This window comes from Phyllobates terribilis, unplaced genomic scaffold (genome assembly GCF_046119375.1).
Source record: "Phyllobates terribilis strain yellow unplaced genomic scaffold, ASM4611937v1 Scaffold_3__8_contigs__length_932513732, whole genome shotgun sequence".
In the NCBI taxonomy this organism is placed as follows: domain Eukaryota; kingdom Metazoa; phylum Chordata; class Amphibia; order Anura; family Dendrobatidae; genus Phyllobates; species Phyllobates terribilis.
Window position 1 is genome coordinate 199016132 of NW_027362763.1, and position 25116 is coordinate 199041247.

Sequence of the window (25116 nt, forward strand, 5' to 3'; positions counted from 1 at the left end):
AGATATTTGCGGCTGAACAGTGAGCGACACACTCAAACTGCTTTTTTTTTAGATACCAAAGGCCCAAAACTGGATAGTACAGCGATTTGACCCGTGGAACTGCGAAACCACACTGGGATGTCGGGCCTACACAAGACTATTTTCAACAGATATATTTTTGTGTCACAACAGTCAGGAGACACTACTGTTTTTCTTTATGGAAAAAACTACCAAAAGCTGAATAATAGAGATTTTTTACCGTGGGATGGCGAAACCACAGTTATTGTTTACTGGGGTATACCACACTTTTTTAAATAGAGATATTTGCGGCTGAACAGTGAGCGACACACTCAAACTGCTTTTTTTTTAGATACCAAAGGCCCAAAACTGGAGAGTACAGCGATTTGACCCGTGGAACTGCGAAACTACAATGGGATGTCGGGCCTACACAAGACTATTTTCAACAGATATATTTTTGTGTCACAACAGTCAGGAGACACCACTGTTTTTCTTTACGGAAAAAACTACCAAAACCTGAATAATAGAGATTTTTTACCGTGAAATGGCAAAACCACAGTTATTGTTTACTGGGGTATACCACACTTTTTTAAATAGAGATATTTGCGGCTGAACAGTGAGCGACACACTCAAACTGCTTTTTTTTTTAGATACCAAAGGCCCAAAACTGGATAGTACAGCGATTTGACCCGTGGAACTGCGAAACCACACCGGGATGTCGGGCCTACACAAGACTATTTTCAACAGATATATTTTTGTGTCACAACAGTCAGGAGACACTACTGTTTTTCTTTACGGAAAAAACTACCAAAAGCTGAATAATAGAGATTTTTTACCGTGGGATGGCAAAACCACAGTTATTGTTTACTGGGGTATACCACACTTTTGTAAAAAGAGATATTTGTGGCTGAACAGTGAGCGACACACTCAAACTGCTTTTTTTTTAGATACCAAAGGCCCAAAACTGGATAGTACAGCGATTTGACCCGTGGAACTGCGAAACCACACTGGGATGTCGGGCCTACACAAGACTATTTTCAACAGATATATTTTTGTGTCACAACAGTCAGGAGACACTACTGTTTTTCTTTACGGAAAAAACTACCAAAAGCTGAATAATAGAGATTTTTTACAGTGGGATGGCAAAACCACAGTTATTGTTTACTGGGGTATACTACACTTTTTTAAATAGAGATATTTGCGGCTGAACAGTCAGTGACACACTCAAACTGCTTTTTTTTTAGATACCAAAGGCCCAAAACTGGATAGTACAGCGATTTGACCCGTGGAACTGCGAAACCACACTGGGATGTCGGGCCTACACAAGACTATTTTCAACAGATATATTTTTGTGTCACAACAGCCAGGAGACACTACTGTTTTTCTTTACGGAAAAAACTACCAAAAGCTGAATAATAGAGATTTTTTACCGTGGGATGGCAAAACCACAGTTATTGTTTACTGGGGTATACCACACTTTTTTAAATAGAGATATTTGCGGCTGAACAGTGAGCGACACACTCAAACTGCTTTTTTTTTAGATACCAAAGGCCCAAAACTGGATAGTACAGCGATTTGACCCGTGGAACTGCAAAACCACACTGGGATGTCGGGCCTACACAAGACTATTTTCAACAGATATATTTTTGTGTCACAACAGTCAGGAGACACTACTGTTTTTCTTTATGGAAAAAACTACCAAAAGCTGAATAATAGAGATTTTTTACCGTGGGATGGCAAAACCACAGTTATTGTTTACTGGGGTATACCACACTTTTTTAAATAGAGATATTTGAGGCTGAACAGTGAGCGACACACTCAAACTGCTTTTTTTTTAGATACCAAAGGCCCAAAACTGGATTGTACAGCGATTTGACCCGTGGAACTGCGAAACCACACTGGGATGTCGGGCCTACACAAGACTATTTTCAACAGATATATTTTTGTGTCACAACACTCAGGAGACACTACTGTTTTTCTTTACGGAAAAAACTACCAAAAGCTGAACAATAGAGATTTTTTACCGTGGGATGGAAAAAACACAGTTATTGTTTACTGGGGTATACCACACTTTTTTAAATAGAGATATTTGCGGCTGAACAGTGAGCGACACACTCAAACTGCTTTTTTTTTAGATACCAAAGGCCCAAAACTGGATAGTACAGCGATTTGACCCGTGGAACTGCGAAACCACACTGGGATGTCGGGCCTACACAAGACTATTTTCAACAGATATATTTTTGTGTCACAACAGTCAGGAGACACTACTGTTTTTCTTTATGGAAAAAACTACCAAAAGCTGAATAATAGAGATTTTTTACCGTGGGATGGCGAAACCACAGTTATTGTTTACTGGGGTATACCACACTTTTTTAAATAGAGATATTTGCGGCTGAACAGTGAGCGACACACTCAAACTGCTTTTTTTTTAGATACCAAAGGCCCAAAACTGGATAGTACAGCGATTTGACCCGTGGAACTGCGAAACCACAATGGGATGTCGGGCCTACACAAGACTATTTTCAACAGATATATTTTTGTGTCACAACAGTCAGGAGACACCACAGTTTTTCTTTACGGAAAAAACTACCAAAACCTGAATAATAGAGATTTTTTACCGTGAAATGGCAAAACCACAGTTATTGTTTACTGGGGTATACCACACTTTTTTAAATAGAGATATTTGAGGCTGAACAGTGAGCGACACACTCAAACTGCTTTTTTTTTAGATACCAAAGGCCCAAAACTGGATTGTACAGCGATTTGACCCGTGGAACTGCGAAACCACACTGGGATGTCGGGCCTACACAAGACTATTTTCAACAGATATATTTTTGTGTCACAACACTCAGGAGACACTACTGTTTTTCTTTACGGAAAAAACTACCAAAAGCTGAACAATAGAGATTTTTTACCGTGGGATGGAAAAAACACAGTTATTGTTTACTGGGGTATACCACACTTTTTTAAATAGAGATATTTGCGGCTGAACAGTGAGCGACACACTCAAACTGCTTTTTTTTTAGATACCAAAGGCCCAAAACTGGATAGTACAGCGATTTGACCCGTGGAACTGCGAAACCACACTGGGATGTCGGGCCTACACAAGACTATTTTCAACAGATATATTTTTGTGTCACAACAGTCAGGAGACACTACTGTTTTTCTTTATGGAAAAAACTACCAAAAGCTGAATAATAGAGATTTTTTACCGTGGGATGGCGAAACCACAGTTATTGTTTACTGGGGTATACCACACTTTTTTAAATAGAGATATTTGCGGCTGAACAGTGAGCGACACACTCAAACTGCTTTTTTTTTAGATACCAAAGGCCCAAAACTGGATAGTACAGCGATTTGACCCGTGGAACTGCGAAACCACAATGGGATGTCGGGCCTACACAAGACTATTTTCAACAGATATATTTTTGTGTCACAACAGTCAGGAGACACCACTGTTTTTCTTTACGGAAAAAACTACCAAAACCTGAATAATAGAGATTTTTTACCGTGAAATGGCAAAACCACAGTTATTGTTTACTGGGGTATACCACACTTTTTTAAATAGAGATATTTGCGGCTGAACAGTGAGCGACACACTCAAACTGCTTTTTTTTTTAGATACCAAAGGCCCAAAACTGGATAGTACAGCGATTTGACCCGTGGAACTGCGAAATCACAAAGGGATGTCGGGCCTACACAAGACTATTTTCAACAGATATATTTTTGTGTCACAACAGTCAGGAGACACTACTGTTTTTCTTTACGGAAAAAACTACCAAAAGCTGAATAATAGAGATTTTTTACCGTGAAATGGCAAAACCACAGTTATTGTTTACTGAGGTATACCACACTTTTTTAAATAGAGATATTTGCGGCTGAACAGTGAGCGACACACTCAAACTGCTTTTTTTTTTAGATACCAAAGGCCCAAAACTGGATAGTACAGCGATTTGACCCGTGGAACTGCGAAATCACACTGGGATGTCGGGCCTACACAAGACTATTTTCAACAGATATATTTTTGTGTCACAACAGTCAGGAGACACTACTGTTTTTCTTTACGGAAAAAACTATCAAAAGCTGAATAATAGAGATTTTTTACCGTGGGATGGCAAAACCACAGTTATTGTTTACTGGGGTATACCACACTTTTTTAAATAGAGATATTTGCGGCTGAACAGTGAGCGACACACTCAAACTGCTTTTTTTTTAAATACCAAAGGCCCAAAACTGGATAGTACAGCGAATTGACCCGTGGAACTGCGAAACCACACTGGGATGTCGGGCCTACACAAGACTATTTTCAACAGATATATTTTTGTGTCACAACACTCAGGAGACACTACTGTTTTTCTTTACGGAAAAAAACACCAAAAGCTGAACAATAGAGATTTTTTACCGTGGGATGGCAAAACCACAGTTATTGTTTACTGGGGTATACCACACTTTTTTAAATAGAGATATTTGCGGCTGAACAGTGAGCGACACACTCAAACTGCTTTTTTTTTAGATACCAAAGGCCCAAAACTGGATAGTACAGCGATTTGACCCGTGGAACTGCGAAACCACACTGGGATGTCGGGCCTACACAAGACTATTTTCAACAGATATATTTTTGCGTCACAACAGTCAGGAGACACTACTGTTTCTCTTTATGGAAAAAACTACCAAAAGCTGAATAATAGAGATTTTTTACCGTGGGATGGCAAAACCACAGTTATTGTTTACTGGGGTATACCACACTTTTTTAAATAGAGATATTTGCGGCTGAACAGTGAGCGACACACTCAAACTGCTTTTTTTTTAGATACCAAAGTCCCAAAACTGGATAGTACAGCGATTTGACCTGTGGAACTGCGAAACCACACTGGGATGTCGGGCCTACGCAAGACTATTTTCAACACATATATTTTTGTGTCACAACAGTCAGGAGATACTACTGTTTTTCTTTACGGAAAAAACTACCAAAAGCTGAATAATAGAGATTTTTTACCGTGGGATGGCAAAACCACAGTTATTGTTTACTGGGGTATACCACACTTTTTTAAATAGAGATATTTGCGGCTGAACAGTGAGCGACACACTCAAACTGCTTTTTTTTTAGATACCAAAGGCCCAAAACTGGATAGTACAGCGATTTGACCCGTGGAACTGCGAAACCACACTGGGATGTCGGGCCTACACAAGACTATTTTCAACAGATATATTTTTGTGTCACAACACTCAGGAGACACTACTGTTTTTCTTTACGGAAAAAACTACCAAAAGCTGAACAATAGAGATTTTTTACCGTGGGATGGAAAAAACACAGTTATTGTTTACTGGGGTATACCACACTTTTTTAAATAGAGATATTTGCGGCTGAACAGTGAGCGACACACTCAAACTGCTTTTTTTTTAGATACCAAAGGCCCAAAACTGGATAGTACAGCGATTTGACCCGTGGAACTGCGAAACCACACTGGGATGTCGGGCCTACACAAGACTATTTTCAACAGATATATTTTTGTGTCACAACAGTCAGGAGACACTACTGTTTTCTTTAAGGAAAAAACTACCAAAAGCTGAATAATAGAGATTTTTTACCGTGGGATGGCGAAACCACAGTTATTGTTTACTGGGGTATACCACACTTTTTTAAATAGAGATATTTGCGGCTGAACAGTGAGCGACACACTCAAACTGCTTTTTTTTTAGATACCAAAGGCCCAAAACTGGATAATACAGCGATTTGACCCGTGGAACTGCGAAACCACACTGGGATGTCGGGCCTACACAAGACTATTTTCAACAGATATATTTTTGTGTCACAACAGTCAGGAGACACTACTGTTTTTCTTTACGGAAAAAACTACCAAAAGCTGAATAATAGAGATTTTTTACCGTGGGATGGCAAAACCACAGTTATTGTTTACTGGGGTATACCACACTTTTTTAAATAGAGATATTTGCGGCTGAACAGTGAGCGACACACTCAAACTGCTTTTTTTTTAAATACCAAAGGCCCAAAACTGGATAGTACAGCGAATTGACCCGTGGAACTGCGAAACCACACTGGGATGTCGGGCCTACACAAGACTATTTTCAACAGATATATTTTTGTATCACAACACTCAGGAGACACTACTGTTTTTCTTTACGGAAAAAACCACCAAAAGCTGAACAATAGAGATTTTTTACCGTGGGATGGCAAAACCACAGTTATTGTTTACTGGGGTATACCACACTTTTTTAAATAGAGATATTTGCGGCTGAACAGTGAGCGACACACTCAAACTGCTTTTTTTTTAGATACCAAAGGCCCAAAACTGGATAGTACAGCGATTTGACCCGTGGAACTGCGAAACCACACTGGGATGTCGGGCCTACACAAGACTATTTTCAACAGATATATTTTTGCGTCACAACAGTCAGGAGACACTACTGTTTATCTTTATGGAAAAAACTACCAAAAGCTGAATAATAGAGATTTTTTACCGTGGGATGGCAAAACCACAGTTATTGTTTACTGGGGTATACCACACTTTTTTAAATAGAGATATTTGCGGCTGAACAGTGAGCGACACACTCAAACTGCTTTTTTTTTAGATACCAAAGTCCCAAAACTGGATAGTACAGCGATTTGACCTGTGGAACTGCGAAACCACACTGGGATGTCGGGCCTACGCAAGACTATTTTCAACACATATATTTTTGTGTCACAACAGTCAGGAGATACTACTGTTTTTCTTTACGGAAAAAACTACCAAAAGCTGAATAATAGAGATTTTTTACCGTGGGATGGCAAAACCACAGTTATTGTTTACTGGGGTATACCACACTTTTTTAAATAGAGATATTTGCGTCTGAACAGTGAGCGACACACTCAAACTGCTTTTTTTTTAGATACCAAAGGCCCAAAACTGGATAGTACAGCGATTTGACCCGTGGAACTGCGAAACCACACTGGGATGTCGGGCCTACACAAGACTATTTTCAACAGATATATTTTTGTGTCACAACAGTCAGGAGACACTACTGTTTTTCTTTACGGAAAAAACTACCAAAGCTGAATAATAGAGATTTTTTACCGTGGGATGGCAAAACCACAGTTATTGTTTACTGGGGTATACCACACTTTTTTAAATAGATATTTGCGGCTGAACAGTGAGCGACACATTCAAACTGCTTTTTTTTTAGATACCAAAGGCCCAAAACTGGATAGTACAGCGATTTGACCCGTGGAACTGCGAAACCACACTGGGATGTCGGGCCTACACAAGATTATTTTCAACAGATATATTTTTGTGTCACAACAGTCAGGAGACACTACTGTTTTTCTTTACGGAAAAAACTACCAAAAGCTGAATAATAGAGATTTTTTACCGTGGGATGGCAAAACCACAGTTATTGTTTACTGGGGTATACCACACTTTTTTAAATAGAGATATTTGCGGCTGAACAGTGAGCGACACACTCAAACTGCTTTTTTTTAAATACCAAAGGCCCAAAACTGGATAGTACAGCGATGTGACCCGTGGAACTGCGAAACCACACTGGGATGTCGGGCCTACACAAGACTATTTTCAACAGATATATTTTTGTGTCACAACAGTCAGGAGACACTACTGTTTTTCTTTATGGAAAAAACTACCAAAAGCTTAATAATAGAGATTTTTTTACCGTGGGATGGCAAAACCACAGTTATTGTTTACTGGGGTATACCACACTTTTTTAAATAGAGATATTTGCGTCTGAACAGTGAGCGACACGCTCAAACTGCTTTTTTTTTAGATACCAAAGGCCCAAAACTGGATAGTACAGCGATTTGACCCGTGGAACTGCGAAACCACACTGGGATGTCGGGCCTACACAAGACTATTTTCAACAGATATATTTTTGCGTCACAACAGTCAGGAGACACTACTGTTTCTCTTTATGGAAAAAACTACCAAAAGCTGAATAATAGAGATTTTTTACCGTGGGATGGCAAAACCACAGTTATTGTTTACTGGGGTATACCACACTTTTTTAAATAGAGATATTTGCTGCTGAACAGTGAGCGACACACTCAAACTGCTTTTTTTTTAGATACCAAAGGCCCAAAACTGGATAGCACAGCGATTTGACCCGTGGAACTGCGAAACCACACTGGGATGTCGGGCCTACACAAGACTATTTTCAACAGATATATTTTTGTGTCACAACAGTCAGGAGACACTACTGTTTTTCTTTATGGAAAAAACTACCAAAGCTGAATAATAGAGATTTTTTACCGTGGGATGGCAAAACCACAGTTATTGTTTACTGGGGTATACCACACTTTTTTAAATAGAGATATTTGCTGCTGAACAGTGAGCGACACATTCAAACTGCTTTTTTTTTTAGATACCAAAGGCCCAAAACTGGATAGTACAGCGATTTGACCCATGGAACTGCGAAACCACACTGGGATGTCGGGCCTACACAAGACTATTTTCAACAGATATATTTTTGTGTCACAACAGTCAGGAGACACTACTGTTTTTCTTTACGGAAAAAACTACCAAAAGCTGAATGATAGAGATTTTTTACCGTGGGATGGCAAAACCACAGTTATTGTTTACTGGGGTATACCACACTTTTTTAAATAGAGATATTTGCGGCTGAACAGTGAGCGACACACTCAAACTGCTTTTTTTTTAGATACAAATGGCCCAAAATGGATAATACAGAGGTTTGAACCGTGGAAGTGCAAAACAACACTTCTGTTTCTCTAGCCTACACCAGACTATTTTCAACAGTTATATTTGTGTCTGAAAAATCAGAGACACACGGAGGATTTAGATGAAAAAAAAGGATTTTTCCTGGCCCCCGACACCTGGTGCTAAGTCCAGCAATTTCAGCAACAGGAGCACACAGGACTGTAATGCAGCGTTTGCTGGTATAACCACTTTGTCTCCTATACAGCATGCCTGCCTGGTATCTGGGATGGATATTAGTCCTGAAAAGGACTGTTTGTTTGTTCTGGCAGCCTTTACAGACCCTACACTAACTATTTTGCAGTTTATATCTCTCCCTAAATCAGCAGCGCTGTCCCTACACTGTCTAATCCGGAGTGACTGTGTCCAAGATGGTGGCGCCCCGTTTTAAATACTCGAGGTGACGCTGTGCGGCCAGACAATCACTTTAATGCCCACAACCAACATGGCTGCAGCATTACAGTGACTGGCTGGCAATCCCTGCATGTTCATTGGCTCTGTAAAGAGCGCCAAACATGCAGGGCGGAGACCCGAGCTCCCGCCCGAGTAACCCGGAAATGCTCGGTGCTCGCCGAACATCCCGAGTAGCGTGATGCTCGTGCGAGTACCGAGCAGTGTCGAGCATGTTCGCTCAACACTAATTGTAACCCATGAGAAAATACAATGACATTTTTGTCTTTAATGTTTTTATACCTTGTCTAAGCATGACGATTTATAGATTTTAGATGCCATGAGAAGTCTGGTTATCTGATCTGGACGTAATGTATAGTATCTAGTGATGAGCGAGCACTAAAATGCTCGGGTACTTCTTGCTTGGGTCGAGCAAATTGGAATGCTCGAGTGCTCGGTCCGAGTAACGAGCCCAATGTAAGTCTATGGGAAACTCAAGCATTTTTCTGGCGGCTCACCCCCCCGGAGGTCTGCGATGGCCTAACAATTGCCCAAATCAACGGGAACAGTGCTCAAATGACATGGGGACCGCATGAAGAAGACCCCTGGAAGCATTTTTGACTCTCAGGTCACTGCTGTCAACAACGTTGTCAGAGGTATTGCACCACTTTTACGGACTCACAATAAAGCATACAAAAACAAAAACAAAATGGATTTTCCTGGGAAATATGTTAAATAACATCCTTTTCAGGGTAATGACTTGTATATAACGCAAAATAAATAACCAAAAACAAAAATGCTCCTCCACACCTTGGGCTATGTTCACACGTAGCGTTTCTGATGCATTTTTGCACTTTTGCATTGCTTTCAACCAATACAAATGCATTCACTGGGAAATGTCGTTTTAACATTTTACAACTTTATATGGCCATGTGGTGTGTGACACATCATCAGACACATGCATACAGTGCTGAAAAGACAAGGGAACAGCATGGGGAAGACCCCTGGAAGCATCTCTGACTCCCAGGTCACTGCCTAAAAGTGTGCCCATCATAAGTGATCCTTGGCGCATGCAAAGATGCCTCCCGCCATTCACCTGTTGTTGCAGACTTGCAACAATCTCCGTCCACATCCTTGTCCCAGTGCAGCATTCAGTTGTTCCTACTCCATGCCTTGGAATGCAAGCGCAAGTATGCAGCCAGCAACCCACCGACCCAAAGGCTGCAATACCATGCTGTCAAATTTTTGACAGCTGCTTGCACTTTAAATGTGGCCTTTTAGGCTTGTGGAGGCGGAAGCTGTCCACAATCACATGGCGGCGGCCGGGTGTCCATACTTGGTCCCCAGCCGTCACTATTTCTCCCGCTGTCATCTCCGCCTTGCACAAGCACGGGTGCCACAACGTTACCCATGCCCTCCCCAGTGCACTTACTGGGAAGGACCACCTAACCACAAACACGTGGTCCATTGAATGTGGCCAGGGACGGTACGGAGCCAGTCCACAGCTTTTTTTGCTGAGAGAATCTACTCCAGCTGTCATTTCTCCCAGGAAGTCCTCTAAAGCTGCTTGCACTTGAAATGTGGCCTTTTAGGCTCGTGGAGGTGGAAGATGTCAACAACCTCATGGCAGGGGCGGCCGGGTGTCCAAACTCGGTCCCCAGCTGCCACTATTTCTCCCGGTGTCGTCTCCGCCTTCCACAAGCACGGGTCCCACAACATTACCCATGCCCTGCTCAGTGCACTTACTGGGAAGGACCGCCTAACCACAAACATGTAGACAAGTGAATGTGGCCAGGGACAGTACAGAGTCAGTCCACATCTTGTCGGTGAGTGGTATTTCGCCACAGCCATATTTTTTAGCTCAGTGAAAGGACTGACTTTTGGGAAACCGTATCTACTCCGGCTGTCATTTCTCCGTCACCAGGTTCCGCCCATTGTCACACACGACCATGCCTTGCTGTTTGTTCAGCAGTGAGAGCCACAGATCAGGCTGCTGTGTTACACCTTTCAACAACTCTGCAGCGGTGTGTGGTTTGTCACCTAAGCATTAAGCATGTTATCTTCAGCACAGTCTGTTTCCGCTTGGCCAAGGCAGTGCTGCAGTGCTTTCAGCTTGGGACTGATGTAGTCTTTCGAAGATGGAGGCTGAACTGGAGGAGGAGGTGCAGGAGCTAAACAATGTGATTACATTGAGGTTACATTGGCGACTCTTGTTTTTATACTAAAGAAAGATCCTTCTGTGTTTTGGTTTTTTTTACGTTATTTTTTAAGACAAATGCATTCACCGGGAAATGTCATTTTAACATTTTACAACCTTATCTGGCCAGGTGGTGTGTGACACATCATCAGTCACATCCTGTTTCATTTATGATGGCGGGACTCTGAATGTCACAAAGCCTATTTTTATAGGGTCATCAAGCGGCCTTTACTATTCTTAAAGGGTCAGCAATCAGCCAACGCTATTGTTAGATCCATCAGCCGGCTATGCTTTGTTGTTCGCATTATTAACGAGTGGGACTCCTATACTGTTATTGCTTATGCAGTGACTGCAAGGGCTGCCAAAAATTTGGAGTCACTCCAATGCCCCTTGCAAGAGACATAGAGGTCAGAGAACCTACTAAAAACAATGTTCCCATTATTAGGAAGTGGGTCTCTCATAGTGTTTGCCTATACAGTGAAGCAACGGCTGCCAAAAATTTGGAGGAACTCCAATGCCCCTTGCAAGAGACATAGAGGTCAGAGAGCCTCCTAAAAACAATGTTCCCATTATTAGGAAGTGGGTCTCTCATAGTGTTTGCCTATGCAGTGAAGCAACGGCTGCCAAAAATTTGGAGGAACTCCAATGCCCCTTGCAAGACACGTAGATATGTTGATATGGTACATATGGTGGTGATATGGTGGTGGAGGATGAGGAGGACAAGAGCAAATAGACAAAATCATTAAGCGTATACCCATGTCTGGGTGTGAAGACAGAGGTGCATGGGAATAGAGTTAGACCTCCCCAAAAAAAGACACTGTATTTGAGTTTATATTACTCTGCTATCATTCGGTGGTGTTGAGAAGTCTGGCCCAGTCCAGCCCTTGTTCATTTTTATAAGAGTCAGCCTGTCAGCATTTTCAGTTGACAGGCGGATGCGCCTATCGGTTATAATTCGTGTTGAGCGAGCATGCTCGACACTGCTCAGTACTCGCCCGAGCATCTCACTCCTCGGGATGTTCGGCGAGCACCGAGCATTTCCGGGTTACTCGGGCGGGAGCTCAGGTCTCTGGTCTCCGCCCTGCACGTTTGGCGCTCTTTACAGAGCCAGTGAACATGCAGGGATTGCCAGTGTGGTGTCCCTGAGGGGTCAGTCGCCACAGACGTACTGCACCTCACCCAGAGGTGTGGTGTCTCCTTCTCTCAGGTAAGGAGGGAGTGCTGCCCGGAACCCCAACACCTGCATCCAACACTACACTGCTCCAAGCCGGCTGGAAGGGCAACATGCATGTGCGTAGCTGCTGAGCCCTGTCCCTGGCTGGAGTAGGGCGAACCCAAAGGTAGGGGGAACCAGTAGTGGTGTGGGTAGAGGAAGCAGTTTAGGGGAGCACCATAGAAGGAGGTATATAAAGGGAAGCCGTCTTAGGGTGGCAGAACAGAACAGAAGGACAGTCAGTCAGGGAGCCGAGACTCTTTAGGAGCTCTGCTCCACAAGTAGGCTCCGATCTAAATAAGGGATCCCAGGGGGTACGGCGAGTGCAGGACGGCACCCGTACGCCCCGAATCTGTCAGAAGACAGAGGGATCGTAGGCCGCAAGAAGGGGACCGGCCCCTGGTCCAGCCGTGTTACTCTAAGTCTCAGCTGGGAAAACAGGAGGCTTCTGGCTTATATAGCCAGTTGCCGAAGCCTCATTCTACACCACCTTACACTGCCCTGGAGCTAGCTCTACCTGTGGAGAGCCACACCACCCCTGCTGCCGTAACCCCAGCTCCAGAGGACTGCTCAGCAGCGGCGGCTCCCTTTCGGCCGCAATCCACAGGTGGCATCACGAACACTTTCCAAATCCCCTATAAAGAATCGCCCTTTTGATTGACCGCCCTGGGTCACGGACCGGGCCAGCCACCGTGATATCCCCCAGTAACCAGAGGCCCGGCTGCCGAGTACCCCACGGCCCTGGGGGCGCATCACCAGCCAGTCACTGTAATGCCGCAGCCATGTTGTTTGTGGGCATTACAGTGATTGGCTGGCCACACAGTGTCACCTCGAGTATTTAAAACCGGGCGCCGCCATCTTGGACACAGTCGTCCGGGATCAGACAGTGTAGGGTTAGTGCTGCTGAGTTAGGGAGAGATATATAGTGCGAAATAGGTAGTGTAGGGTCTCTATAGCCTGCCAAATCAAACAAACAGTCCTTCTCAGGACTAATATCCATCCCAGATATCAGGCAGGCAGGCTGTATAGGAGACGCAGTGGTTATACCAACAAACAGTGCATTACAGTCCTGTGTGCTCTTGCTGGTCAAATTGCTAGACTTATCCCCCGGTCTCAGGGGCCAGGAAAAATTAATTTTTTTTCATCTAAATCCTGTATTTATTTTTTTTCCTCAGTCAGACTGTACAAATATGCGTCTTTTTAACCTTTTGGCGTTCCCCCCCCCCCCACAAAAAAAAAAATTGAGTGTCTCGTTGACTGTTCAGACACAAATATATCTGTTTAAAAGATTCTGGTGTAGGCCAGATAACTAGAACTGTGGTTTTGCAGTTCCATAGTTCAAATCTCTGTATTATCCAGCTGTTGGCCGTTTTTCCGTAAAAAAAAGCAGTAATAGTGGCTCCCTGACTGTTCAGACACAAATGTATCTGTTTAAAAGATTCTGGTGTAGGCCACATAAAAATAACTGTGGTTTTGCAGTTCCATGGTTCAAAATCTCTGTATTATCCAGCTTTTGGTCGTTTTTCCGTAAAAAAAACAGTAATAGTGTCTCCCTAACTGTTCAGACACAAATATATCTGTTTAAAAGATTCTGGTGTAGGCCACATAACTAGAGTTGAGCCACCCCCGTAGTGTTCGAGTTCGGTTCGGTTCGTCGAACACCCATATGTTTGTCGAACTGTTCGTCGAACTGTTCGTCGAACACCTTCGAACACTGTTAAAACCAATGGCAGGCAAACAGAAACACATAGAAACACATAGAAAACACCTTCAAAGGAGTCCAAAACCTGACAAACTGCTCAGAAGACACAACTAACACATGGAAAAGTGACAAGTACATATAGTCATGCGAAAAGAAAAGAGGTGGAGGAGTAAAAGGAGGGGGAGACACAGATATAGGCTTGTCATGCCCTTCTAAAACTAAAAAAGTGCGAAGCTGACACGGCCAGTCCGTTCCTGCCCGTGCGACTTCCGTGTCGCCGGGTTTGTGCCAGAGCTGCGGTGGACCCTGACGGCCTGCCCCCCTCTCCCAATACTGGTGCCTGTCCGCTGGTGGGTCGAGCGAGCCCCGAGCGGTGGAGGCAGGTCTAAGCTTTTTAATTTAAATTGTCTATGTAATTTGAATGAGTACACTTTAAATCCTTTTGCAAGAATCTATTGGAGGGCAAGTCTGATGCCAGCAGCCACGGGAAATCCAGCTCCAGTAGCGTCCACTAAAGCTGCGGGAGTTAAAAAGCTTTCATAATGATCGAGCTTGGCGGTCCACCACAAGGCGTCCTACCGCCAGTCCCAGCCCCCGTGCCTTGGAGTGCCTCCACGATGCTCTTCACTGAGTGTCCCGAGGGCCCGAAGCATTTCCTTTGAAAAAATTAAGTGTCCAAACTACAGGTGGTGTAGCTTGCTTAACAGGTGGGATAATCTGCTGACTAGCAGACACTGCTACTAGGTCCAAAGTATTTCCTGGGCTAGATTCAGTTAAAAATTTGTAATTAGATCTACAGGCGGTGGCTACTCCGCTGACTAGCAGACACTGCTACTAGGCCCAAAGTATTGCCTGGGCTAGATGCAGTTAAAAATTTCTAATTAGATACTCTCGTTGGATGCTGAGAAAGCATTCCATAGAGTCTCCTGGCAAGCCATATATTATTCTCTTAAAAAGCTTGGGGTAGGGGTCTAGGGGGCCCTTTTATAGCCCAAATCATGGCCCTGTATCACAATCCGTCAGCTAGGCTGAAGATAAATGGAACATTTTCATCACCTTTCATAATCACCAATGGGACAAGGCAGGGATGTCCTCTGTCCCCTCTCTTATACATCCTAGTGATGGAGCACCTGCTCTCATCAATTCGCGATAACCCCAATATTAGGTGGATTGAGGTGGAAGGCACTGAGTACAAGTGCTCTGCATTTGCTGATGATGTCCTAGTATATATCACTCAATCACATATATCCATCCCTGCTGTTATGGCTGAAATAGATCACTTTGTTACATGGTCAAATTTTAAAATCAATGCAGCGAAGTCTGAGGCACTCGATGTCTCCCTCCCCAAATCCATACAGGATTCCATCCAGTCCAACTTTCCCTTTGCCTGGCCCTCACAGGGTATCAAATACTTAGGAATTCGTATTCATAGAGACCTCTCCAGTCTATTTTATCTTAATTTTGGGCCCTTTATTGAACAACTCCATAAAGATCTTCTTGGACGGTGAAGGATTTTTCATGGTTCGGCAGAATAAGTATACTAAAAATGAACGTCCTACCTAAACTTTTATACCTCTTCCAAACCATTCCCGTGGTAATGCCCTCAAATTTTTGGAAAAGACTACACAGTAGCTTTTAGTCTCCCCAGGATGACACAGGTGGGGCAGATGGTGGTTGTCCCGGCCAGCTAAGCCTCATTGTAGCACAGTGAGCTTCGCACTGCAACTTATGCTTCATATCCATGTGATGGTTCATGCATGAAGTGCTCAAACTATGGATTTTTTGGCCTCTACTTAGCTTTTGGTAACAAATGTTACAGATAACACGAGTTGGGTCATCCTTAGCGATCTGAAAAAATGCACAGGCTATGCAAGGTTTAGAGCCCATGTGACTCTGCTACTAGCAATACTATCAAATGATTGGCTGGGTTAGATGCAGAGCGTCTGGGTTTGGTTGGGGGTCCCCACAGTCTGCCTAGGCTAGATGCAGTTAAAAATTCTCATTAGATACACAGGCGGTGCAGCTTGCTTCTCAGCAGGGCTAATACGCCCAAAGTATTGGTAGACTATATACTAAATAAGGAAGGATTCACTGACTGTGGTGGCCCCTCCGTAAGCCGTGGCGATTGGTGGAGATTTGGTGGATGATTATAGGAGAAAGCTCCTTAATAGAGAAAGTTGGTAGCTTTATACTTCAAATACACGTGTACCAGCAGGTTTAAACATCAGACATGATTTGATGTATCATTATGAGTGATCATTTATAGATTATTATTATATATATGTTCCTTTTTCTTCTTTTCTTTTTCTTTTTGATTATTTACACTTATATGCATTGTTTCTATGCTATACGATTTTAACATGGTATGTGTGTTTAAATTTCTGATTAACTCAGCCTTGAACAGGTGCATAGCAGGACATGACATATAAATACCACTTCCTTGCTGTTTTTCTGCTATGCAATGATTAAGAACTCGTATATATATTGTGCAGAAAGAAGGGTGAAAGTCCGCCCAGGCGGGAGGAAATTGGAGTTTCATAACACATATTTGAACTGGAGAGGTATTAGAGGCCTGCAATGGCCACAGGTACTAATGGAGGTAATCAAGATAGGGAGAGAGGCAAGAGGTCCGGTCATCTTAGTTATACAGGACGGGGGAAAAGACATAGCTTATCACAAGAGCGCATAACTAATGGCAATAATGAAACTAGACACTGAGTGCTTCAGAGAATTTTTCACAAAACTAACTATAGTATTGTAGCACCCTGAGGATTCGGCTGCTACAGGGGTATTGCACCTCAACCCAGAGGTGTGATATTCCACTCCCGGGTAAGGATGGAGTGTGGGACTGAGCTCGGTAGGCTGCATGCACTACACACATCCCATTTCCGAGGAGCAGACCGACGGTACTCCCACTTAGAAATGTGCAGGTACGACCGAGTCTGTTCCTGGCTGGAGTGGGAGGGGGGGTGGTACATCCCAAGTAGTGTAGGGGCAGATAGGGGGAGCAGCCTGGGTAAAGATAGGAGCTCATTGGGTGCTGGTCACCTGAGCTCACACATAGAGGGTGTATATAAGGTGGGCACCATCAGAGAACAGGGTCAGTCAGTCTTTGCAGAACAGTCAGTCTGTCAGCCTTTTGCAGAGAGAAGTCAGAGGAGGAAGAGGAGCAGAGCAGTCCCAGAGAGAGAGAGAGGAGAAAGCCAGAAAGACCCAGAGGGGGAAACAGAAAAGGAACTCTGAGAACCCAAAGTCCATCAGCGGGTGAAGAGTTGGCATCAGGGTACCGGAACCCAAGCTGGTGGGGGCAAAAACACACCCTAGCCAGAGACCGGAGGCCGTGGGCAGCGTCTGCCACGGCCACCCACCACATCCACCCCGAAGGCATACCACGTGGAGGGTCAGGGAACCCAAGGCCAAGGGTCTCCCAACAGAAGGCCCGAGGGAGCTGGACCTGGGTGGATCAATAGTGGGGACGGCCAGAGAAAGGACAGAAGGAGAGCTCAGGGTCACGCTCCGGACTCGCTTGGGGGTTGGCTGGATCCAGGACCTGGTGGATGCAGCACGGCTCGGGTGGTCACTTGAAGCTGGAGTGACCGGAACATCAGCAGTGAGTAAATACCCTAAACTGCACCACCCGACTCTGTCTTCATTTTACATCTACGCTGCACCACCACAACCCCCATCCTCTGCACCTGACCCCCTGAGGCTATACCCCACCCGTTGGGGGTTATACCACCAAAAGCTGCACCTACACCATCAGCCTCAGCGGACCCTGCTGCAGCGGCGGCCATAGTGACCGCAATACAACGGGTGGCGTAGTCGACAATAAAGAACTTAATAACATCTGTAGGACTGCCACATACAACTCAGTTTGACACCCTGGGCACGGACCGGGTCACAGCCACTCGGAAGACTACAACTCCCATCTGATCCGGCTCCGGATATTCCCCCTAAAGAATATGGCCCAGGGGGCGCGTCAACCTTGGCGTAGTCGGCAGGATTACGTGCCCGCAACACCAGGGTACTGCGTGCCTGAAGAAAAGTGCAAGTTTACCTCACAAAGAAGTCTCCTGCCGGTTCCGGAGGGTCCCCGCCATCGGACCCCATCACCAGTCGATTCCCGCCGGTTGTCCGCCATTAACAGCTTTTTCCCGCCATCTGCAGAGTTTCCCGCCACTGGGAAGCGATTCCCGCCATTTCCAAAGGTTTCCCGCCTTGGAAGAGCGGACGCCATTATGGGCGTGCCAGAGGGTGGCGAGAGGCCACCTCCCATCGTGGGCCAGGACCGAAAATGGCGCCAAAAGTGGAAACCGCCCCCACCAACAGAGACTGTGATGCTAGAGGTGTCTGTCAGCGTGAAAGAACAGCCCCTGGAGCTGACAATCACCAAGTGGCCCCGGGACCGCCCTCGAAGGGGGGGAGGCGAAAGGAGAGAGCAAAGATGGGTGTCGCTTGGAGCAGACTAGAGCGAGCGCACCCGGAGGCAAGAAGCCTGGAGAAGAGTATCGGAGGAGCTTACCCGGAGATGGCGAGAAAGCAGAGCAGCACCGGCCCGCTGGCCAGGAGCCTGCTGGAGACAACGGAAGGAGAGCAGAGCAGCACCGACCCGTTGGTCAGGAGCCTGCTGGAAACAACGACCCCACTAGGACTAGTGGAGGTCCTAGCACAGCTCCCCCGAGACCGGGAGTGTGCACAGACCGCTCTGGAGGGCCTCGCAAGGAGGATGGCCCGGGTGCAGCGAGAGACGTTGGCGGAGTGGAGCCGTGAGATGGCCCAGCAGACCGAGACCTGTCAGCGGAGCACGCCACCCAAGACGAGGAGACAGACCGCCTCTGAGGATGGCGCGGGAGGACTGAAGGCCGGAGACGGCGCCGAGAAGGGAGCCGAACGAGTGGAGGCAGGTAAAGGGGACGTCTATACCCCAAACCGGGAAACCGCGTACCTGCCCCAGCTCCCCGTCGCAGAGCCCGAAGTCTATCCTGCCGTGCCCGTCGCTGCAACGTCACCGCCGCAGACTAGGCCTCAAACGGGAGCCGCGACCCCTGTGACGTCACACGCCTCGACCCCGAGCGTGACCAAGCAGGAAGTACCACCAGCCTGGTCGCAAGGCCTAGTACCCCCGGGCGCCGCAATACCAACAGCGCCCCCTACCTCCGCGGAGCCCCCGGCCTGGTCGCAGGGCCAAGTAGCCCAGGGCGCCGCCGTCCTTACGGTGCCCTTTACCTTCCAGATACCCCAGGCCTGGCCGCAAGGCCCGGGCAACCCAGGCGCCACTACCACCGCGCCCATAAGACCAAGAGTGCCGCATCTGGGAGAGGATCTGTTTGCCCAGCATACGTGCCCGAACGGGTCTGAAGCCAAAGGTAACAATAAAGAAAGAGCAGGAGGACGCCGTCGTTAAGTACAGCGAAGCAGGAGCTGTATATAGTTGCCCGTCGGGGCACCATAAACTGAAACTGTTACTGTTGCTAAATATAGTCCCCGTTGGGACCAGCAAGTGTGAACTGTTACCCGTTTAACCCCTAAATCCCACTGACCGAGGACTGAGAGCGGTCATTCCTCCCCAATACCTGGCCGAGGACTGAGAGCGGCCATATCCCTTGTAAATAGTTGCGCGTCCTAAAGCGCCCCCTACCGGTTTTATAGGAAAACCAGTTTTCTAGAGAGACTGTCGCACTTTACCCGGTCACACGTTGCACAGTGACCGGAGGAGGAGCCAGAGGCGACGAGAATGTTTTATTTGCTAATATATGTTGTTTTATATGTTTTATATGTTTATGCAAAAATTTGTACGTTTTTGGTGTTATGTCTTACAGCCCGAGGACGTGCTGTGATTTACCAGGGGGGAATGTAGCACCCTGAGGATTCGGCTGCTACAGGGGTATTGCACCTCAACCCAGAGGTGTGATATTCCACTCCCGGGTAAGGATGGAGTGTGGGACTGAGCTCGGTAGGCTGCATGCACTACACACATCCCATTTCCGAGGAGCAGACCGACGGTACTCCCACTTAGAAATGTGCAGGTACGACCGAGTCTGTTCCTGGCTGGAGTGGGAGGGGGGGTGGTACATCCCAAGTAGTGTAGGGGCAGATAGGGGGAGCAGCCTGGGTAAAGATAGGAGCTCATTGGGTGCTGGTCACCTGAGCTCACACATAGAGGGTGTATATAAGGTGGGCACCATCAGAGAACAGGGTCAGTCAGTCTTTGCAGGACAGTCAGTCTGTCAGCCTTTTGCAGAGAGAAGTCAGAGGAGGAAGAGGAGCAGAGCAGTCCCAGAGAGAGAGAGAGGAGAAAGCCAGAAAGACCCAGAGGGGGAAACAGAAAAGGAACTCTGAGAACCCAAAGTCCATCAGCGGGTGAAGAGTTGGCATCAGGGTACCGGAACCCAAGCTGGTGGGGGCAAAAACACACCCTAGCCAGAGACCGGAGGCCGTGGGCAGCGTCTGCCACGGCCACCCACCACATCCACCCCGAAGGCATACCACGTGGAGGGTCAGGGAACCCAAGGCCAAGGGTCTCCCAACAGAAGGCCCGAGGGAGCTGGACCTGGGTGGATCAATAGTGGGGACGGCCAGAGAAAGGACAGAAGGAGAGCTCAGGGTCACGCTCCGGACTCGCTTGGGGGTTGGCTGGATCCAGGACCTGGTGGATGCAGCACGGCTCGGGTGGTCACTTGAAGCTGGAGTGACCGGAACATCAGCAGTGAGTAAATACCCTAAACTGCACCACCCGACTCTGTCTTCATTTTACATCTACGCTGCACCACCACAACCCCCATCCTCTGCACCTGACCCCCTGAGGCTACACCCCACCCGTTGGGGGTTATACCACCAAAAGCTGCACCTACACCATCAGCCTCAGCGGACCCTGCTGCAGCGGCGGCCATAGTGACCGCAATACAACGGGTGGCGTAGTCGACAATAAAGAACTTAATAACATCTGTAGGACTGCCACATACAACTGAGTTTGACACCCTGGGCACGGACCGGGTCACAGCCACTCGGAAGACTACAACTCCCATCTGATCCGGCTCCGGATATTCCCCCTAAAGAATATGGCCCAGGGGGCGCGTCAGTATGGTCAGAGATTATGCTGAGAACGGTATGGCAAGGTGCGTGAGACATCACGGCTATCGAACGGACAAGGCAGGTAATAAATATTCGGATGGCAAAATTTATAAGAGACAGATGCTGTGTAGTGATACGACACCGACAACTGGAAGGAGATAAAGCAGGCCTCATACGGCCCGACGGTGTTCACTTAATGGATATTGGACTGGACATATTCCTGTCAGGACTCCAGGACGGAGTGGAACAAGCGTTAAGAGTGATGGATGGGGGTCGGAGTCCTGCATACGAGTAAGCAGGATCCTCCGTGGCCTGGAAATAGAAAGGACATGTTGGAGAGTTACACTTGTTGGCCAACTTGCCGTTGTGGAGACTGGAGACACAGGGCATGCTGCAACAAGCTGAATAATTTTAGAAATAAAATGCATTTCAAATGGAATGAGTATAAACAGTTAATAAAGCTGTGACCGATCCTCACCCATCCAGTTGTAAGAGTTACATGATTGTATTGTCAATGAAAGGGGGGCGTTAGGGGGCTGAGCGTCTGGGTTTGGTTAGGGGCCCCCACAGTCTGCTTAGGCTAGATGCATTTAAAAATCATTATTAGATACACAGGTGGTGCAGCTTGCTTCGCAGTTGGGTTACTACGCTGACTAGCAGACACTGAAGCTTTGGAGCAGACCTCTGAGTAAACAGCTCTTCAGACTCAACCATCTGTGTTACCCCAAGCCATAGTGTATGTATTTTCTTATGGTTAAAAGGGGGGGTGGGGAGACCCAACCCACCTCTAATTGACGATGGCAACGTCACGTAAAACAAAGCAAGGGGACTCCAAAAAGAGTCTCCATTTTTACCAAAAATTTGTGGCACAGACACCACTTAAGTGACATCAATTGCCCCAGAGTTGCTTAAAATGGTTGGTTAGAATGAGTACCACACACTGCTGCTATGGCCAAAATTAGTTTCCAGACAAGATGCAGCTAAAAATTATTAGTAATTTGCAAGCTGGTGGAGCTTAGTATAGATGGCATAATAGAATGAGTACCGCACACTGCTACAGGCCCAAAATTATTTTCCAGACAAGATGCAGCTAAAAATTATTAGTAATTTGCAAGCTGGTGGAGCTTAGTATAGATGGCATAATAGAATGAGTACCGCACACTGCTACAGGCCCAAAATTATTTTCCAGACAAGATGCAGCTAAAAATTATTAGTAATTTGCAAGTTGGTGGAGCTTAGTATAGATGGCATAATAGAACGAGTACCGCACACTGCTACAGGCCCAAAATTATTTTCCAGACAAGATGCAGCTAAAAATTATTAGTAATTTGAAAGCTTAAAATGGTTGGTGAGGTGATTTTACGAAATCCTCAAGCTTTTACTCTCCCCAGGATGACACAGGGGTAGAAAAGTCCTTGCGGATCCATGATTTGCTCATCTTTATGAATGTGAGTCTGTCTACATTCTCAATGGACAGCCGCGTGCGCTTATCTGTCAGCACACCACCAGCAGCGCTGAACACACGTTCAGAGAGAACGCTGGCTGCCGGGCATGACAAGATCTCCAAGGAGTAAGTGGCGAGCTCCGGCCATTTATCCAGATTGGAAGCCCAAAAAGAGCAAGGGTCCAGTGACACAGTCATGGCTTCGATATTTACTTGGAGATACTCCTGTACCATCATCTCTAGGCGTTGACTATGTGTCAGACTTCTTGTCTCCTGTGGCCTTGCAAAGGATGGGCTAAAAAAGCTGTGAAATGATTCCGCAAAATTGCTGTTACCAGCAGATACTGTGTTTCTGTTATGGTTTGAGTGCTGAACACTCGACAGTCCCACGGTTGGCAAGTTAGAACAGTGAGATTCACTACATGCACCACTGGTGTTTTGTGGAAAAGCACATGTAAGATTCTGCAACAGTCTCTGCTGATACTCCTGCATGCGTGAATCCCTTTCTATGGCAGGAATTATTTTGGCAAATTTACTTTTGTACCGGGGATCTAAGAGTGTGGCAACCCAGTAGTCAGGATTATTTCGAATTCTGACAATTCGAGGGTCATGTTGCAGGTAGTGCAGCAAGAAGGCACTCATGTGTCTTGCACATCCAGGAGCACCAAGTCCCTGTTGTGTTGGTGGCGAGGTAACAATCATGCTTCCTTCCTCTGCCCTCTCCCCCCAACCTCGCACAACAGAAATGTGATCAAGGTCTCCCTCATCTGTCTTCCATCAGTTCGTCCTCCACTTTTTCCTGGGCTCCTGCACCTTCCTCACTAGTTTGGCTGCTACCATGCACCCTGGTAAATCCAGCTCCCCGACCCTCACATGCCTGCCGCCTTGGTGCTGCCGACCGTCTGGACCTTGCAGATGTTAGCCCTTCCGCATACAACTCCTCCTCCTCTACTTCTCCACCTCCTCTTGTCGCACCACCTGACTCCGAATTCTGTTTAACATGTGCTCCAGCATGTAAATCACCGGAATAGTCATGATGATAATGGCATCGTCAGCACTAAACATCTTCGTCGCCATTTCAAAACTGTGCAGAAGGGTGCATAGGTCCCTGATCTGAGACCACTCCTCCAGCGTGATTTGCCCCACCTCTGGATCCCGTTGGCCCAGTCTATACGTCAGAACGTATCGCACCAGGGCTTGTCGGTGCTGCCACAGTCGCTGCAACATGTGCAGAGTTGAATTCCACCGGGTAGGCACATCGCATTTTAGCTGGTGAAGTGGCAGACCCAACGACTTCTGTAGAGATGTAAGTCACTGAGCTGCGGGATGCGAATGGCGGAAGTGAGCACACAGCGACCGTGCCCTCTGCAGAAGGCCATCTACTCCGGGATAGTGGGCTAAAAATTGCTGGACAACCAGGTTCAACACGTGAGCCATACAAGGCACGTGTGTGACATTGCCCCGGAGAAGGGCCGCACCGAGGTTTACAGCATTGTCGCACACGACCTTCCCTGGTTTCACGTCCAGTGGAGACAACCATTCTTGAAACTGGTTCTCCAGAGCTGACCACAACTCCTCAGCTGTGTGACTCACATTTCCCAGACATTTCAAAGTAAAAACCGCCTGATGACGTTGAGCCCTGCTGCCAGCATAGTAAGGAGGTGTGCAGGATCCCTTCTGCGCAGCTAGAAAGCATGTGGCATGACCAGACAGGCTTTGGGTGCAGGTGGAGGACTGAGAGGAGGTTGAGGAGGCAGAAGCAGTGGAGGAACTTCGAGATAAAGAGGATTGACGCACAACTCGTGGGGACGGCAAGACTTGGACAGCAGCCCCTTGTCCTGCTGTTACCATAGTTACCCAGTGCCCAGTCAGCGACATGTAACGCCCCTGTCCATGCCTACCGGTCCAAGTGTCTGTGGTGAAATGCACCCTGTCACACACAGAGTTTCTCAAAGAAGCGGTGATGTTGGGTGCGACATGCTGGTGGAGCGCAGGTACACCTTTCTTTGAGAAGTAGTGCCGACTGGGCATCTGGTACTGGGGCAATGCGACGGATATAAGGTCTCAAAAATCCCCTGTGTCCACCAGGCGGAAAGGCAGCATTTCTGTAGCCAAGAGCTTGCAGATGGTGAAATTCAACCTCTTAGCTTTCTCATGGCTAGGAGGAAATGGTCTTTTACTTGTCCACATCTGAGGGACCGAGGGCTGGCCGTTGTGCTTAGACGGGGTTGAGAAGGGTGTCCCCAGCAAACTGCCGGTCTGTGAGGAAGATGCAGGCGGACATGTTACGTTGCCTTGATCCAAAGGTGGTGCTCTCGATGTCGGAGAGCGCTCAACACCAGCTGGTGTTTCCACCTCCAAAGAAAATGATGACCTGCC